The 18,406-nt window shown below is 44.0% G+C and overlaps 1 protein-coding gene across 3 annotated transcripts in view; it reads right to left on the bottom strand.

The window, feature by feature from the left end:
* COA1 (cytochrome c oxidase assembly factor 1) overlaps positions 1-15,238 on the bottom strand; it is a 51,317-nt gene extending 36,079 nt beyond the window's left edge. For all 3 annotated transcript variants that reach the window (XM_084209770.1, XM_084209771.1, XM_084209768.1), the window contains exon 1: positions 15,178-15,238. The gene's annotated coding sequence lies outside the window, so the exon portion shown is untranslated. The remainder of the gene's footprint in view (positions 1-15,177) is intronic.
* Positions 15,239-18,406: the final 3,168 nt, after the last annotated feature.

Below are 18,406 nucleotides of genomic sequence, written 5' to 3'. Positions count from 1 at the left end.
TCATCCCTGATCTTTACACTTAATGCTCACTGTTAATAATGGGATATACACACAGATACACAGATGAATGTACATGTGTATACAGACATGCTAAGAGAAGAAAACATTTCTGACATGTTTTTATATGGGAATTAAATTGGTGAAGGCAGATTTCTGAGCTCAGCACAGGCTAGAAGTACATCCTCAAAACTGTGTATTTGGTTGACTTTAGGAAACTGCGCACTGTGAGCAACTGTGAACATCTGAGGATGGGGCAATGACAGGGAGAAGAATACACAGTCTGAGACCAAAGCCTGCATCAGGAGGAAGTAACAGGAGAGGTAGGACAGGCAGTGCAGGGAACAGGCACCAAGGAAGTTACTGGACTAATGCATGGCTTGCAAGGTATCCATGGCTAGATATGTCCTTCCAGAGCTATTTTTAGGAGGCAGCACTTGACTCAAGCAGTTCTTGCAAACTAGGCTCTGCTTGTCTCCCTGTGCCTTGGCTCAGTCCCTACCCACAGTCCCCATCCCTTTCTTCTCTCAGGACCACTCCCACATAGTGCACCCCTGCTTCCAGTCACAGCACTGCTTTATAATACAGCTCAGGGAAAGACAGAGGAGGAAGAAGAGAACAAATGATGATTGATGATTGATGACTCAGACTAACTAGAGAATGTGCTTAAAGCAAGTTTGTTTCACGAATGGCAGTGCTTTGCTGTTTGCTTTACCCCTTCCAGACTAGGTCATCCCAATTCCTTTTCTCCATTAAATGGTGACATAACTAAGTAGCCAGGAAGATGCTGTCTCACCTATCATAAAAATACAGTACATAGTAATCATAGGAGGCTACTGTTCAAGACAAAGCCATGACCTCCACATTTAAGAATCTGCTGGTCTGTAATTCTGAAGAACGCATTTATTAGCAAAATCCTGTTTTTATAAGCTGCAAATCAAGACACTGCTTCTTTCAGCATTGTACCAGATTTCTCAGTCATGAGCCCTGTAGTGCATCAGACTTTGCTTTAGAAAAAAACTTGCTTGCTTGACTGCAGAACACTTCATTCTTCTTTTTCTACAACTACTGCTTAGTCTTAAACCAGAACTAAACAGCTCTGGAATTATACATGCACTGTAAGTCCTCTAAGTATCTACCAGATTCAGTATAAACACATAATGATGAGTGTCTAAGTCTGATATCTGCTTGATTAGCAGCATTTTCAGTATCTGGCTACTTTGCACCACTTGGCAGCTAAGTAAAGCAGGTCTAGCACACAGTCAGACGTGGATTTTTTTTGTTTTGGGGGGTGGCAGTACTAGAGGTTTCCCAGATATCCCTTATTTCAAAGCAGGAAAAAAACAACAATGGCCAGCTCTGTACCAAACCACAGGTCAACAGATTTCAATAGTCCAAGGTTAAAACTGGCCTCCAGCTAGCTGCACAGACTTATCCCATAGGTATTACACAGGAAACTTTTAAACCTTAAAAATAGTTACAATTATGTGACTTACTCTTGTAAAAGGATTTTTATCATATACAGGAAGACTAGAGGCTTTTCCTCCTTTGAAATATTTGTGTCTGACACTTTCCCTAAAGCCCAGCAAGTCTGTGTTTTTCTCTCTTGCACAGGCTGTGGGTTGAGTTTTGTTTTTCTATTCTTTTTTCTTTCACAAATCAAGCTGTCAGCAGCACGGGAAGTAATTCTGTAACTGGGACACGTAAAAGCTCTGTTCTGAGACTGCATTGCTGCCCCCACTAAAGTCACCCTTGGAAACAAGAGCACTTGAGAATATCTTAGGACACAGTGAAAGGCTTTTTGCTATGGTTTATTTAGCTGAAAAGGAAAAACATAATTCAAGGAAAAAGCTACAGAGCTTAGAGATACTAAAAGTAGGCAGTCTCTTCTGAGCTTCCAGCTACAGCAGGCCACAACCTCTAAAGAGCACTGTGTTTGAATATCCATTTCTGTGGGGACAATGCTTTTGAGCTGGGAGATAAACCTAGTTTTCTTGGACTGATATGAAAGCTAAACATGAATACATGCTCATCTCCTACTACACAAACACTTCCAAAACTAAGGGAGTCCAGTCCAATCCCAAAGGGCCATGCTGTGCACAGCTGACTACTACATGAATTGCTTTAGCCTGCTATTAACTTCTTCCTCTGCTCCTTACTGACTGTCCCATATCATAGCTCCTAGGTGTTCTCTCCACACACCCAGGCTTCAACCCCAGCAGATCCATCCCATCTGTCCCCAGATGCCACATCTAGCCACCACAGCCCAGGTGGCCCAGTTTACCTAACCTCGACCTCCTGCAGGGCCCTGGAGCCTATCTGCACCATTGGATGCACTGTGCTTACCCAGCCCAGCCATGTAATTAGCAGTGCAGCTGCACAGCCACCAACCTGCCAGCACACATGTGGCAGACCACTTCTTGGCAACTATTAATCACATATTGCATAAGAAACAGTCCCTTAATGCAGGCAAGTCTTTCCACTCCCAAATCATGTAAAAGACATAAAAGCTTTTGGCCATGCAGAAAAGTGAACAAAATGAGTGGTAATTAACTCTCATGACTACAAAGGCTAACAACTTCGGTACTTGCAAAGGGGATCAGAGGCAGCTGAGCTGAGAAGGAACTGTAGCAGAACAAGTATTTGCCTGGGAGCAAACACTGCCTGAGTGCTTATTTTAGAATGAATAGTCATGTTAGTTAACTAGAGCTAACTTTTGAACAAATAGCTCACGTTACAGCATACCGAGGTACACTAGATGCATCCTTTGATGTACTAACTGACAACCTACTACTGATTTTTTTCAGAAATTAAAGAAACCCATAATTTATCCTTCATAGCTGATTCTGGGTTTTGGCACAGTCTTTTCACAAATTAATGGAAATGTACCTAAAATGGATTTAATCATTGCAGCATGAAATATTTATATTAAGCAAGAGCATGTGATTTGCAAAGGAAAAAAAAAAAAGGACCAAACAAAGTTTTTCTGTAAATCAACATGTGTGACTGTTCCTCACTATCTCAGGACAGGCAAGTTTTGGTACACCACATGTCCTTGGTGTTTCTGACCTTTCAGCACAACTGCAGCCTCTAAGCACCAGGATTTGGTCTGCTGTTCAGCAGCATACTATGCAGCCTGACACACCCTTCATGCCACTTACTTAAAATACCAGTGCGGACAACTAATATGACTCCCACGGTTTTCAAGAAGTAGGGGAAGAGAGCTGGGATTTTGGGAGTGATTTATAAAGCAGACAAAATTCATACTAAAAACATTAAGTAAAATGTGTTCTGATTATTACCATGAAAATAAACATATCTCATCTGGAAACATGTGAATTCAGGAGTAAAAATTTCTTTTCTATATGAACTACTTCACACTTGTCATAAACTTAAGGGATTTGACAGGGATTGAAGATTCACTTGTCAGCTGCTATGTCCTTTAATTAGCTTCCTAACATGCATACTGACTGAAGCAGTATGTTCCAAATTTAGCAAATCAGGCTGTCTCTGTCCAGGTTTCACTGTAGCTCTGAAGACCTGAAAAAGAACATTAAATGCAGTGATTCTTTGCCCCCGTAGTAGATATAATCTACTATTTAAATTTTCTTCTGTCCTGGCTTCTGTGGAATGGACAACAAAAATATTAACCTAAATTCCAGAAGTTGTATAAAGTGTGTCCGGCTCTTCACAATCTTTAGAGGAGAAATTCACATACCAAAACCCTCAGCTCTGCTATGACCTGTTCTTGTATCTCCTATTTCACTTCAGGTCCATAGGAAACCTCACCACATACATTCATTCTCAACTTCACATCCATACCACAGTTAGGTATGGAAGGCCTTGTTTGCAAAGCACTTGACAGGACTTAGGGGCTCACTGCCACAGACGACTCAGACCCGAACTGTTTAACCAGCCAAAACTTCACCCCTGTTTTGCACTCACACCTGTAATGTGGAGAAGACAAAATTCTTCAACTTTTTAAACTGTACACTCCATCCTCATGTCCTTTTATGCTCTGGGTGATTCCAGGCAAGTTTCTTGCTGATCTCTTACACGGCCATTTTTCTGCCATCTTACACTGTTTGAGCCATGCAAGAAACTGTAATAACAATACTAACTGCTCAGCTTTGACAGGACATAGCTATTTTTACTGGATTACTTTTCTGGCACAGGATTTAAAGCACCAAATGATTTGACACCTGTAATTTTATACTTGGAATAACAGAAGGTATTCATACTTCTTTTGTAATGTAAGATAAAAGCAAACTCTACATATGTTCTCATTCCAGTGCTGCTGTCTGACAGCTATTTGCCCAAGGAGAAAAAAGTACTGTTACATTATAGAATTTGTGGAAAAGTAAAAGCTATGGAAAAGAAATCATTAAATAGCTAACTTATTCCCCTGCTAGCACTAGACTGTTCCCTGCAGCATGTTTCAGAGTGTTTTGTCCAGTCTGGTTTTACAAGTTTCACATTACTTTCATTTATATATTTAATACAACAACAAGTCCAATGTGGTTTGTTGCTGCTTATTTTCCTTGTCTTTCAAGACTACTACAAGACTCGGTGCTAGACCAGCTGTTCATATAGAGTTAGCTCCAAAACTACTGAAAAAATACCTGGACTCTTTCCACTGACTTCAACAGGCTTTGGATCAGGCTCAGGAAAAGACGACAAAACATTTCGTGTAAGACTAAGCAGGTTACAGTCGGCATATAAAGAGGATTAGCTGTGTACGATCCAAAGGCACGTTACCCTGCGTGCTGAAATGCCTGCCTAGCACACTTTCACTTTCATGCAGAGAAAGGGCCAGATTCATTTCTGGTGCTCTGCCACTAAATCAATGCTACCATGCAAGGAATGAGTGGGATCTGGAACCCACCCAGTTAACCTCATTACAACTGGGATTTTCCTAAACTAGAGGTGAGAAAATTTATTTTCTAAAACTGCAAAGCCAGTAAGCAAATCATAGAACAATGGAATGGTCTGCATTGGAAGAGACCTTAAAAGTTGTCTAGTTCCATCCCCTCCACTCCCTGCCACGAGCTTTTTGCTTTTCAGTTAAGTTTGGGTCTTTAGAGACCCTATGGACTGAGTATCAGAAAAAACACAATGGATCTTGTCTCTGTCAGGGAAGGACAAACTCTCTTTTACTTCAGAACCTGAAAGGAGTCATATTTGGTTTAAGACACACATATCTATACCTTCACTTTCTGTCACCAAAACAGATGGGCAACCCCAAAACAATTTGTGCATATTTTATGGAGCACTGATACTACAACATCTCCCCACTGTGTATGCTTTGAGAGCTTGCCTTCTGAAAGCTAGAACGTCTCTTATCAGGGATTATTCTACCAGTGGGGGATTTATTCTGAACAATAACATCAAATGAAGATGGTGGTGAGCAGTTTTTCTTCCCACCCTTTCTCAGTTTACAGTAAAACGTGTCCGTGTTAGGGATGTTCTCAGCTGTTGAGAATGCTTTAATCAACCACTTTTTTTTCTGCTCCTTCTGTTTCCTAGGGACAGGGGACTTCATGGCAACGCTTTGTTGTACCACGCGTACAGTTATAACCTACACCAAAAGTATGCTATTAATGAACAAACACTGGGTGTGTATGTGTCAAGCAGATGAGAATGTTCTTTTGATCTTCTGAGCTCCACCACTGTGGCAGACGGATGTCTAAACTGCTTTATTAATGCACTAAAGTATTCCATCACTTCTCAAACAATACTGAAGGAAAAATCAGAATTTCATCATAGTGTGATTTTATGTTCCTCCAGTTCAAATCTAGCTATAAGTAGGGGAAAAAAATTTTTCTTTAGTTCTTAATTTTACAGGCGGGTGGGAGGAATATTTCATGTGCTTGACACTCTGAGGCAACCAACAGGAGCTTCTCAAATTTCTGTTTAATTTCAAAGCAGTTTCCACAAAACATAGGGGGTGTATTTAGCTTTAGGTAAAATTTTGAAAGTAATTCAACAGAGCAAGATAATGGATTCAAAGTATTTTTGAGGATAACAGAGAATCAGAATAAGAATGTTTAAAAATCATAAAGGTTTATGAACATGATTATAGCAACAGCTTTAGCCTCAAACCTATGATTAGCAGTGAAAAGCAACTCAACTGGTGTGAGGCCACCAAAACATATGGAAGAAAGTTTATATACAAATGCCTGTAGGAAAGCAATGTAGAAAATCCTTGATAACCCTTCCAAATATATTATTCTAATGTGGTGGTGGGACAAAAAACTGAATTCACCCAAATTTTCCCAGACTGAATGACATGTCCAAGAAGAGAAAAAGAGGCAATATAGGACTTCTTTTCTGTAAAAGAAACAAACCAAATTACCACTTCACAGGCAGCTAAGTTGATCTATCAAGTCACTTGCAAAAGTGAGAGGTCAGGTCTCTCAATCTCTTCGCCATTCTCTCAGTTGCACTTGCAACATCTCAGTACTCCCCTGATCATAGAATCACAGAAATTATTTGAGTTGGAAGGGACTTCAAAAATCACCTAGTTCCAAACCCCCTGCCATGGCCATGGATGCTACCCACTAGATTGGGATGCTCAAGCCCCATCCAATCTGGGCTTGAATACTTTCAGGGATGGAGCATCTCTCTGGACAACCTGCTCCAATTTTTTAACATCCTCACAGTAAAGAATTTCTTCCTAATATGTAATTTAAACCTGCTCTCAGCTTAAAACAATCCCCCTTTGTCCTATCATCACAGGCCCTGGTAAAGTCTCTCTCCACCTTTTTAAAGGTCCCCTTTAGGTATAGGAAAGCTGCTCTAAGGTCTTCCTGGAGTTTTCTCTTCTCTAGGCAGAACATTCCCAACACTCTCAGTCTGTTGTCACAGGAAAGGCACTCCAGACCTCTGAGCATCTTTATAGCCCTCCTCTGGATTTGTCCTAACAGGTCCATGTCCTTCTTGTGTTAGACAAAGCATTTTACATAGGGTCTCATGAGAACAGAGCAGATGGACAGAATCCCCTCCCTGGCTGTGCTGGCCACCCTGCTTTGGATGCAGCCCAGGACACAGTTGGATTTTTTGGGCTGCAAGTGCACAATGGGTCATATCAAGCTTCTCATCTACCAACACCCCCAACTCCTTCTCCCCAGGGCTACTCTCAATCCATTTTATGCCCAGCCTATTTGTGCTTGGGATTGCCCCAACCCATCCGCAACACCTTGCACTTGGCCCTGCTGGACTTCATGAGGTTCACACAGGCTTACCTCTCAAGCTTGCCAATTGTCATCGCTTCCCTCCACACCTCACAGCTTGGTATCACCGGCAAATTTGCTGATCCTCTACCTCATATCTGTCATTTAGTCAGCTATTTACCTCACTACACCAGAGAAAGCTACTCACTTTTCTGCTCTTTTTCTTCCAGGCTCAGTAGGTCAAAGTGGCTAATGGAGAGATCCAACACATGTCAGAACCAGGGCACAGTAGGCAGCAGAATTACCAAGACCAAATACTCCTGAGGAGAGAAAAAGGACTGCCATGTCTCTGTTCTGTGCAAACTGAAATTGTCTGAGGGTGTCTCATGGAAGAACCATCTTATTGCAAGGACTTGTTATTAGAAGGGAAGGGGGAATTGACAGGAGAGGTAGAACAAGCAAGAGTCCTGTTCTTTGGAGTGTGTGTATCAAGGTGCAAACTAGAATGGTAGAAATCCCATAGGTCTGCAGAGGATTTCATGGGCAGGAAAAACTGTATATATATGCAGCAGCTGCAACACAAAGGAACAGGAGATGTATAATTCATATGCAAATAACTATCTAGTTCCCTCATGAAAGAGTGGGCCCGACTGCACAGCCATGCCTACATCAAGTCTGCTGTTTCTGATGTGCTGCACTTCATATGCACGGCTGGACAGCACAGCACACACACAGAACTGCTCCTGGGAGGGGCTTCATGTCCTGCAACTGCTGTGTGTGCTCACAGTGCTGACATCCAGAGTTCCCAGGCATGCAGCAACCAGCTCAGAAGAGTCTGCTCTCTCCAGCTACCACACATCTGGAAAGCCCAGACAAATTTATGAAGCCCTCAAAATCTGCCTAAATATGATTTCCAGGTGCAAAGAGTAAATGTGCCTGGGAAAAAGGAAGCCTGTAGCATCTAGGAAGTCCTTTGCTACCTGCACAAAAGCAAACATAGGACACCAAAAGTTTAGGAACACCTGTTCTAATGAAGTGAAGGCAGGGCTGGAGCTTAAGTCTCAAATTTTTCCCCTCCCTTCTCTACTGACTTGATTTACCACAATTATATTTGAAAATGAATTTGAGAGGACATGCTTTCACATAATGGAAATACAAGAGATGTCTTGAATTTCAGCTTCACAAATGTGTCTGTTACTGATGCCATTACAAAAGCTGCACAAGGAACTTAATTCAGGTCTAGACACCCAGGAAGAAAATAACTGTAAACAATTAAGAGGCTATTCACTAAGATGAGAATCCATCCTTCTCTCACCTTTAAATAGCATTGGCTTACAAAATTAATTACTTACACGCCTCACAGAGACGCAGTACTTAATTAATATATGTTAACTGCTTTGCAATTCTGATGGAAGACACCATACTATTGTGCATTATGATTAATACAGTGTAAAAGTGATGCCATAGGTGTTGCTCAAGCAGAATGATGAAAGGGTATCTATTCAATTTCTGATTTAAACAGAGAATGGAGATGGAAAAGGTTTAGGAAAGCTGTTTAAAACTCAGCCTAAAGAAAAAGGGAGAACTGGGAAGGAGAGGAGCTAAAACATTTTTCAGAGGTATTTACTGTGTGATGTGCATTAATTCCTGCAAAACTGAAGTGTAAGTGCCTACAGCAAAATCCTGGCTCCAATCAAGTACACGGAAAATGTTTCACTGACTTCAGTGAGGTGAAGATTGTTAGTTTTTGTCATAATTTCCAGCAGATGCATCCCATATGCAGGTTTGCAACTTTGCCTGGTTCCTTGTTTATAGTCTAGGTTCAGGAAATAACCTCATCAAGCTCAGGCATGCTCACCATGTAAAGGCAACTGCTCAGCTTTTAATCCTTCTACTACATCCTACACTTGGAGTAAACCTTTCCAATCATAATGAACTTGGACTTGAGCTACCTATTTAAGTTGGTGGCAAAACTCCAATTAAATGGAAGCTCTGTGGAGATCACTGTAGATTTTGTAATAAATGTGGGAAGCAAACATCCTGTGTTTAACAGTGTATGCTCCTGGAGTTAACTCATTTGCTCAGAAGCCTGTGGAATTTTGACTGCAAAAACAAAACCAAACAAACAAATCCCCAAACTCTCATAATAACAGAAATTCAGGCAACTTTTTTTTTAAACATTAGTCCTTCATACCTAACAAGATTAATATTCGGAGAAACAAGTTCCTCACCACTTCTGGATAAGGCAGAGTTAATTCAACTGAAAGCTTTGCACCTGTGAGACTCAAAGAACGAAGATTAAAAAGAGTAGCAAGGGAGAGGCACCAAAATTTGAGAGAAGGTACCTGTGAGCTTCTAGTATTAAGAAGAGTAATTTTAAAACAGAAGCCAACAGCTACTATAGGAAACTAAGTGAAAATGTTCTAGGCTTCAAATTTTGATAAATTTTTATGTTTGACAAGGATTGAAGACTGTTATGTGGTATAAATGGTGATCTTGTTAAGCTATTAATTACCCTTTTCCAAGGGGTGTGTGATGGCTTCCATGTTCTTAATGTACTGCTATTCAGCACAGGAAATCTTAGAAGTACTATTTATTCTAAAGCACCTGTTAAGGTGGGCTCTCTAACCATGCTACGTGTAGAAATGTTGTACTACAGCATTTGTAGAGCAGTTTTGTGTCTATGCAACTGCTAGACCAAATGTAATGATCAAGTTGCACATAGCAGCTCTCCCTTTCACGTGTGCTAGCACGCTGTATGTTTTTAACTGTACTGCAGGCTCTGAAGCACGTAGGCTTGTAGTTTTCTCTCTCAGTGCTTGTACAGCTGTGTCCACAAATGTATCTGTCCAGTAAAATCCAAGGAAATGTTCCTGGATGCCAGGATTAAGCTTAGATAGCTGCAGCCCTAGTAACTCAAATGCAGCTCACATCGTAGTTCTAAGTGCTGACAGCTGCTTTCCAGTCCTACTGGAATAAGCACCATTCTTCCATCCAAACTCAGTAGTCAAAATGTGTTGGTGTATGAACTACATCATGTTGCTGCTCTCAGGATGCTAAGGACAGATGGTATTAAGGTGCCAAGGCAAAAATTCAAGTCTAAAGATTTTATTGACTAGAAGTTAAGTATGTGATAAGCAATGCAAAAACAGTGCTGTGTCACTTTTGTAAACAGGTAGGCTGTGTCTCCTTCCTCAGAACGTTCATTAATAAGATACTTACTGGACAACCAGTACCACCAAGGCCACTTAAGGGATGCTAACTATGTATTTTGAAGAGCTTTTAATTTTGTGGTGGAGGGGCCAGAAGAAAATTATACCAGAAATCAGAGTAAGTAAGCAGAGTAAGAGCAAGCATGTCTTGTGCTAACAAGACATGAAGGATTTTCAAGACAACAGTGTTCCTCATTTTCAGACCTCAAGAAAAGACACCATCCTGTTAAATAAGGTATTTCATGGCTTGTTTTCCTCACTGTGTGTCCCTCTAAACTATCCTTGACTCTTTACCTGGCAAAGTCTGTCTTTCCTCTGCTGGCTTACACTTTTTCTCCCAGCAGCCCAGCAGCAATCTCTAATAAAACCACACCTGTATGGAAAGTATCTGAATTTCCCCTAAGCCTATCAAATGAATCCTAATCACTCTTATCTCACATGCTTTCCAGAGCAGGTTTTTGCAGTTCTCTAACCTTTTAACTTTTGTTTCTGTGCCTGGTTTTAATGTTAAAACTTCTTTCCTGGTTCTCTTCTGCCATGACAGGACAAATCTATTTATTTTTATCTCTGGCAAGACTTGCCTTCCTTCTACTTATAACCAAACTGAATTATCTGTATCCATAAATGCCTCTGTACTTCTGTACTCTGAGTATCTTTTTATTTTAAACTACCTCCCAGGTACCCCACATACATTTCCCAGCCTCAGGCAATGGATGCCTCATGTTACACCAAAATGAATGTTGTTCAGATGACCACGTCTTTTTGAGTAGTCCAGATCTTGGTGTATCACCCTGTGTTTACACCTGCAGTTTCTGGTGTTCACCAATACCACACAACCAGTTGTAGAGGCTCCTGTAGACTGCTAAAAGACTGAAAAGGAGTGGTGTGAGGTCTTTTGGGACTGTTTTAGACTTCTGTTGGATAAAATTTCATTACAGATATTCCTACTTCTTATGGGTCTTCCTTCTGGGGGAGCTCAAGATGTCAATTACTTTAATGCTAGACTGGATTCTTATAATTATTGCTGGCTATGTCTATATCAGGAATAAGCATGAGTCTGCAAATGAAGATACCTGATGCTGAGGGTTGTGTTCCCTCTATGGGTTCTGTGTGTGTGGGTGGTTTACGTTAGCTCTTGCCTGCCCTCACGGACTTTGCCACCATTGAACTGCGGAGAGTGTTGAGCATTCACTGCAGCCCCTGGTGATCCATCTGAGACCTTCACGTTCAAGTCAAAGTGCAGTACATGGAGACAATCTGCTTCAAACCCACGCTCTTGGCTCTCACTCATTTAACATCATCAAAGTGAGAATCTGCACTAGTGCTGGTGCACGGATCAACAACACCTGTCAGACAGTCTGGGAGATTACTGTTGCCATTAATGAACTTAATCCACATCTGGAGAAGGCACACAGGGCTGTGGAAGATTTCTATCTCTTTGTTAGTTAACGGGAGAAGCTTACAAAGCCAATCTTCAAAGCAGATACAGCTACAGATAGGAAAAAAGAAAACATTCCCTCTTCACTTGCCTCCAGCTTGATCCATAAGAGGTCTAATATAACAGAATACATTTTGATGTAATGGATAATTGGGCATACGATGTTCAATGTAGTGATCAAATTAATAGCAACATTGACTTCTTATTTGGTGAAGGGAGGGGTAAGAAAGGCAGGGCAAAGCCCCTATTATCTGCTGTGTACCAAAGACATGCAGAGTACTCTCAGAGAGCTCTGGAAATAGGGACTATGTATTTTAGCTGGTACCCTATGCAAACACTTAGTGAAAACACTTAAACACCAAGAAAAGCAAATTACTCTGCCCTGGGGAAAGGGGGTTGAGGTGGTTAAATTCAACTGCTATTACTGCTGTGCTGTTGTTAAAAAACCACCACTGCACCACAGTAGATGAAAGGGCTCTGTCACTTATGATATCCTAATACCAGAAAGGATCCTCATAACATGTTAAAAGACAAATGTCACAATAAAATACCTGGTGATGCTTTTTCAAGTTGCTCGCAACAGAGAAAAGACTGAACTATGCTGAACTGATAACTTGAAATTTTACTAACATATTCCAATATTCTTGTGCATCAGGTAGCTTTTCAGAAGTATACTCTCAAGAATTTTCTATTCCTTACAACATGCTGAGTAGAAAAAAGTAAAACTGCATCTTCAAGAGGTTAGCTCCCACACTAGCCTGATGGTCATATAACTGCTCCTCCCAGAAACTGAGGCATAATATAGACTTTTTCTGCAACCTCCTCAGTTATGCAAACTCACAGCCCAAAACTGTAGACTGAGTCACTAACACCAGTACAGAGAAATAGAAAAATCCAGCTAGTGCCTTTCTTCCCCCACTCCCCTCCCACTTGCTTGAATATGCAAGCATTTCAAGGTAGGTATTCACACACATCACTTGTTGACTTCTGTTTTAGTGGCCCTTGTACAGCAGGGAGTTGGATAAGCAGAGAAATCTACACATAAAAGTTGTATAGAGCTGATGCAGCCTCCCCTCAGAGCTGTGCCTAGAGCCTCCTCCTAATTCCCAGGACCACAAGCAAATGGGGGAAGTGTGACAGCAATGCTCACACAGGGGAAGCTGGGCTGCTTAACAGACAAGATGCAGTCACCTGTGCTGGCTAAAGGTATAAAAGAAAAGCCAAGTGCTCTTCTAACAGCCACGTTGCTTAGGGAGCGTGTGAGTGGGCTCATCTCTTTGTGTGAGCTCCAACTCTCAAGGTGTCTTAAGTGTAGTGAAAACAACCCTCAGCATCAGCTCTTCTTCCTGCTTGATTTTATGTTGTGGTCACAGCTGCAAAGGTAAGGATGTTATTTTTGCTCCTCTGGCATTGAGTCAAAACCCGGAAGTTTGTATTAGAAAAGTGGTCTGGAAAGTACTGTGTTAACAGACATGCAAAGCCTCTGACTTCTGGGGAATAACTAGCTTTGAAGTAAAATACATTCAGCAATAATCCATGCTTACTTCATTAATTTCAGAACTGCAACAGCAAAGTAGTACTTAGAAAAAGCTGTAAGATAGTGATGAAGGCTTTGGGGTTTATTTTTATTTTTAATCCCCAAAGCTCCTTATCTCCCTTCTCCATGTTTTTTCATTCAATTTACAGTAGTCTAAGTTAAAGCTCATCTAACAAAAAAATGACACATTAAGTTCAGCTAACCTCTTCAACCCCCCTCTTGATGGGAATCCTTTATTCCTTGGGTAGTAAATGCAACAACTTTACAATTGGTACATTGCTTAAGATAACTTTCCTTTGCACTTTGTGTCTAATGGAATTTGGCTGATCTGGAATATTTCAGCACTTAAACAATTGAGATAGTGAGGGCAGCGTCTTAAATAGAACGAGGATCTCTAGGCAGAAAGGCAGTATTTTATCTTTCAACATGCACTCCTCTTTCTCTACCACACCCCCAGTCAAGTTTGAGAACTCTTGACACAGGCTACTGCACGATATGAAACACCGGTTTACTGTTCAAATTTGAGTCAAAGATTAGACTCAAAACAAAGAGCAGCGGCAGTTTGACACTGGATTTGAGTGCAGGTCTGAGGAGTTGCTGCTGAAATGGGGGTGCTCCTGACGCTTATCCCATCCTACTACTGCGCTGTGCAGCTGCAGTGCATGCTGTGTCCAGAAAGCCTTGATGCACTGGAAAAACCAACTTTCAAAAAGCCAGCTGATCCCCAAGCCTGATGCAAGAGGTACAGCATGATGTACAGCTGGGCGGTGGAACAGGGCCACCTCGCTGTCGCAGTCTGCAATTACTCCAGCCTTTGAGGCTGTACCAGGGATTTTTGAAATTTGTTTCTGCATTTCAATTCATCAAAAAAACTGGCGCTAAAAGAAGCAACCCAGGCCACTCTTACACTTCAAGTTACATGCTCGCTTCTTGCATTTAAAGAGTTCAGGGAAATGGGCAGAAAGAAATGAGCTCCTGCAAAGCAGGAGCAATCAGCCTCACCAACAAGAAGGAATAGGGGATATCATGTTTGCTTTTATGATCGGAGCAGACTTAGAGAAGTTCCAATTTTTATAGAGAAAGAATCATAGCAATCCCTTTCCTTTGCAGTGTTTGAACATTAAATCTGCTCAAGACAACCCAACTGCTTCACCAGCTGTACCTGAACAACAAAGTAAATCTGACTGCAGATTCCTTACTATGTGGATGAGTCACTGCAAGCAACTTGCTTTATGTTCGCCCTACATCCTCACATTTCCGCTGGCTGTGCTGCGGGCACCGTGGGCCCGTGCCTGTTTTAAGCAACAAGAGACCTTTTCTGCCGCAGTTCTGATTACTCTCCGCGTTATCAGGCTTTGTTTGTAGCATGCTAGACACATTTGCCTCGCACTCCTCTTCTGAAGGCGGCCTAGAAGTATCTTAAGTGCAAGTACCATTAACAAGGCCCGAGAGGGAATGTGCTCAGGCTCTCGAGGTCACTGAGCAAGCCCCTGCCTGCCCCACGGCACTGCTGCCGTCGCCGCGATGCCACCGCTCGGTGCCCCGTGTCTGACCCCCGCCGCCCTTGCAGGCGCCCGCCGTTCCCCGCAGTCGCTGCGGAGCTGCTGCGGTCGGGGCCCCAACGGGACTCCCCGTGTACAAACCCCCTTCCGCCTCTTCCCGCCCCCGCGGGGCCCCGACCGCCCCCGGGGCCATTTTGCGCCGGGCCGAGCCCGCCGGGAGGGGCGGCGGGGCTCGCTCGGGTGCGGCGGTGCCGCCGGGAGCGGCGGCCGGGCCCGCCGTGGCCGCGCGCCCCGGGCTCGGCCGCCCGTCCCCACTCACGGCTGCCGCGGTCGGCGTCGGGCTCACGCGGGCGCCCTGGGGGCCGCCATTGCTGCGGTGCCGGCGGGGCGCGGCAGGGGGCGATGGCGGGAGGCGCTGCGAACGGCGGCGGGGAGGGGACGGTGTCACGGCAACTCCTGAGTCGGAAAGGACCCTCAGGGATCACCGAGTCCGACTCCTGCCTCTGCACAGGACAGCCCCAACAGTCCATGTGCCTGAGAGCGTTGTTCAGGCGCTTCTTGAACTGTGCCAGGCTTGATGCTGTGACCACTTCCCTGGGGAGCCTGTTCAGTGCCCAGACACTCTCCGAGGGAAGAACTTTATTCTAATATCCAACCTAAACCGCTCCTGAGAGAACTCCAGGCCAGTCCCTTGGGTCGTGTCACCAGAAAAGACATCAGTGTCTGTCCCTTCCCTTCACCAGGAAATTGTAGATACTGATGAAGTCTCCCCTCAGTCTCCTCCAGGTTGGACAGACCAAGTGACCTGAGCCACTCCTTGTATGACTTCCCCTCACAGCCCTTCACCATCTCGGTTGTCCTCCTTTGGACACTCTTTAATAGCTTAATATTTTTCTTCTGTTGTGGTAGAATGTCATCACAGAGCTGGGACTGCCTGTGTCTCGAGCAGCATTTTACGAGGGTCCCTCTTCTCAGTGGCAGGGTTGAGGGTTTTCTCAGCCTGTGCCTCACCCGAGGTGCCGGATGTCCCACAGCCATGGCTTTGGCTGTGGGGTGCGTTGTGGGAGGCCTGTGAGGAGACAGGTGCGGTCCCCAGCCGGCATTGTTGCACAGGCTTCCCCACAGCCCTCATCCCCTCAGCTCCGTGCTGCTCATCCACACCACACCTGAGCTTGCTGCCCAGGATCCACTCTCTTTTGTGGGCTTTATTTTTGTTTTTTCCAGGACGAGGGACACCATAAAACCACTCTTGTGCAGTCAAAATTGAAAAAAAAAAACAAGTGTCTGTCCAGCAATCCCCAAAGAAAATTCTAATCTGGCCATCTGATTCCACACAGTGATATTAATATTTAATTTAACCACTGCTGTCTTTAGCTCATCTCCTTCATTCCAGATTTATCCCTCTCCATTGTTCTGTGTAAGCTGGTGTCCCTGATGGAGTTTATTTAAGCGAGCTGTCCAGCAGCGTCCCTGAGCTCAGCACTTAGGCTCTGGTGTTTGTAAAGTGTGTGTGTTAGCAGTGCTGGATTACATGATCCCAAGCCTTGGCTCACGGTTTTGATTCATCTGAAATTAAACGATGACTGCACCAATAACGTCAGAGTGTGTTCTGCTGCTGTTCCTTAGTGCATCCTACCTGCTTTGATATTCATTGTATGCGTTTCCTGAGTGAGTTGAGTCAGGCATTATTCTCAAGCGCTGTTGCCAAGCCAGTTTCTTCTGTTATCCAAGTAGCTTCCAGCTTCTTATTTACATCTTTTGCCTTACTGTTGTGATTTAGTGGAATACTGTCTGCTATTTCATTCTCCAAAATAAAACTGTTTCTTCTCATGGCAGGCTTCTAGCAGTTTCCAGTCAATTTTTGCCATCAGGAGCTGATTACATGATTGTATTGCTTTGTTGTTCCCAACCAAAAAATTGAAAAGTGGGAGGTTTCTATATTATAGCTGAATTAATATATCTGCTTGCTAGGACTTGTAACACTGCTGGAACTGTGGAAGGTGAGAGTAGGGAGAAACAGTATGGAAAGACAATCAGCAGAACAAAAGGACTTGCAGATATGACCAAAAAAGAGACAATGAGAGATACAGAACAAAAAAGGAGCGAATGGCCCAGCCTCTTGCACTCCTAAGAAGCCCTGTTAAGAGGCTGTTTTGTATGCAAAGCTGCAGGGTTTTTTTAATTCCTTCTCTCATCCTGGCTTCCCGTTATTGTCCCTTCTTTGTGGAAATCAGTTGCTGCCTTTACTTTCAGGGTGGCCTGACTCCTACATATCTAATTACTCTCTGAAAAATCTGTTTCACACAGATTTCTGACCTGAAGAAAGATTTTGGGCCAGAAACTTGAGTTCCCAGCTGTGCCTGTGTTGGCCTACCTACCCCTGCTGGCCCTTTTTCCTGGTAATTTTGCAATGATGAAAGCTGTGCAATACCCATCCAATATTGGTGAAGCTTTATTGGTACTGAAAGGTACTTATTATTTATAGATACCCCCTCTGCTCTTTCCCCTCTGCTATTTCTCTCTTACTGTGGAAAGAGAGACAGCCAGTGTAAGACACCAGTGTTACTATGGCCATGCTGGGGGCTATTTGCTGTTGCTTCTTTCTTGGCTGGCATTTCCCCCTGCACACTTGTCACCACGCCAGGGGCCCAAGTCATGCTGGCCACTCATCTCACAGCCACAAATGACTCTGGCCCCAGAGCATGAACACCCCTGAGGGTGGCACTGGGCTGGCCACGTGTCCCAGGCCAGCTGTGCCTGGGCAGCTGCCTCAGCCGTGAGGGATGCAGAGCTGCGGGAGCCCACAGCTCTCTGCTGTGCAGCACACCAGAACTCCCAGCTCCAGCTGGCAGGGCCTCAGCGCCTGCCTGGTGCCCTCTCGCCCCGACTGCCATGCCAGGCCCTGCTTGCTGCCCTGATGGTGGCACTCCTGGCCCCAGTGCTCTCCGAGGGCTTGGGCACCTTCCTGCAGCCTTTCAGTCCCTGCACGAGGCCCAGAGAGAGACCTGGAGGGGCTGCTTACAAGGGCCTGGAGGGACAGCACCAGGGGCAGCGGCTTCCCACTGACAGAGGGGGCGTGTGGCTGGAGATGGGGAAGAAATTCTGGCCTCTGAGGCTGGTGAGGCGTGGGGCCACACTGCCCACGGAAGCTGTGGCTGCCCAGTCCCTGGCCGTGTTCCAGGTTGGATGGGGCTTGGAGCAACCTGGCCTGGTGGAAGGTGTCTGTGCCCTTGGCAGCAGGGTTGCAACAAGATTTCTAAGGACCCTTCCAAGCTGAGCCATTCTGTGATTCTGGGATCAGAGGGGCTGGGGGCACCTGGGCTTAATTGCTGATTAGAACCAATTCAGCAGTGTAAATTTGATTGAGTTCATGGAGACTGTTCACAAGCCCAGATTCCCAGCACGTGACATTTATCAATACTATAGGTCTGGTTGAGATCATGAAAGCCTTGCATGCTCCAGATTTTGCAAGACTGCATTTTATTGAAAGAACAGCACAGCAGTTTCTCGCTTGCCAGTCCTGCATACACTAACTATGGAGCATTAAT

Source organism: Fringilla coelebs (assembly GCF_963513975.1).
Source record: "Fringilla coelebs genome assembly, chromosome: 1".
In the NCBI taxonomy this organism is placed as follows: Eukaryota; Metazoa; Chordata; class Aves; order Passeriformes; family Fringillidae; genus Fringilla; species Fringilla coelebs.
This window is presented reverse-complemented; position numbering and strand designations above follow the sequence as displayed.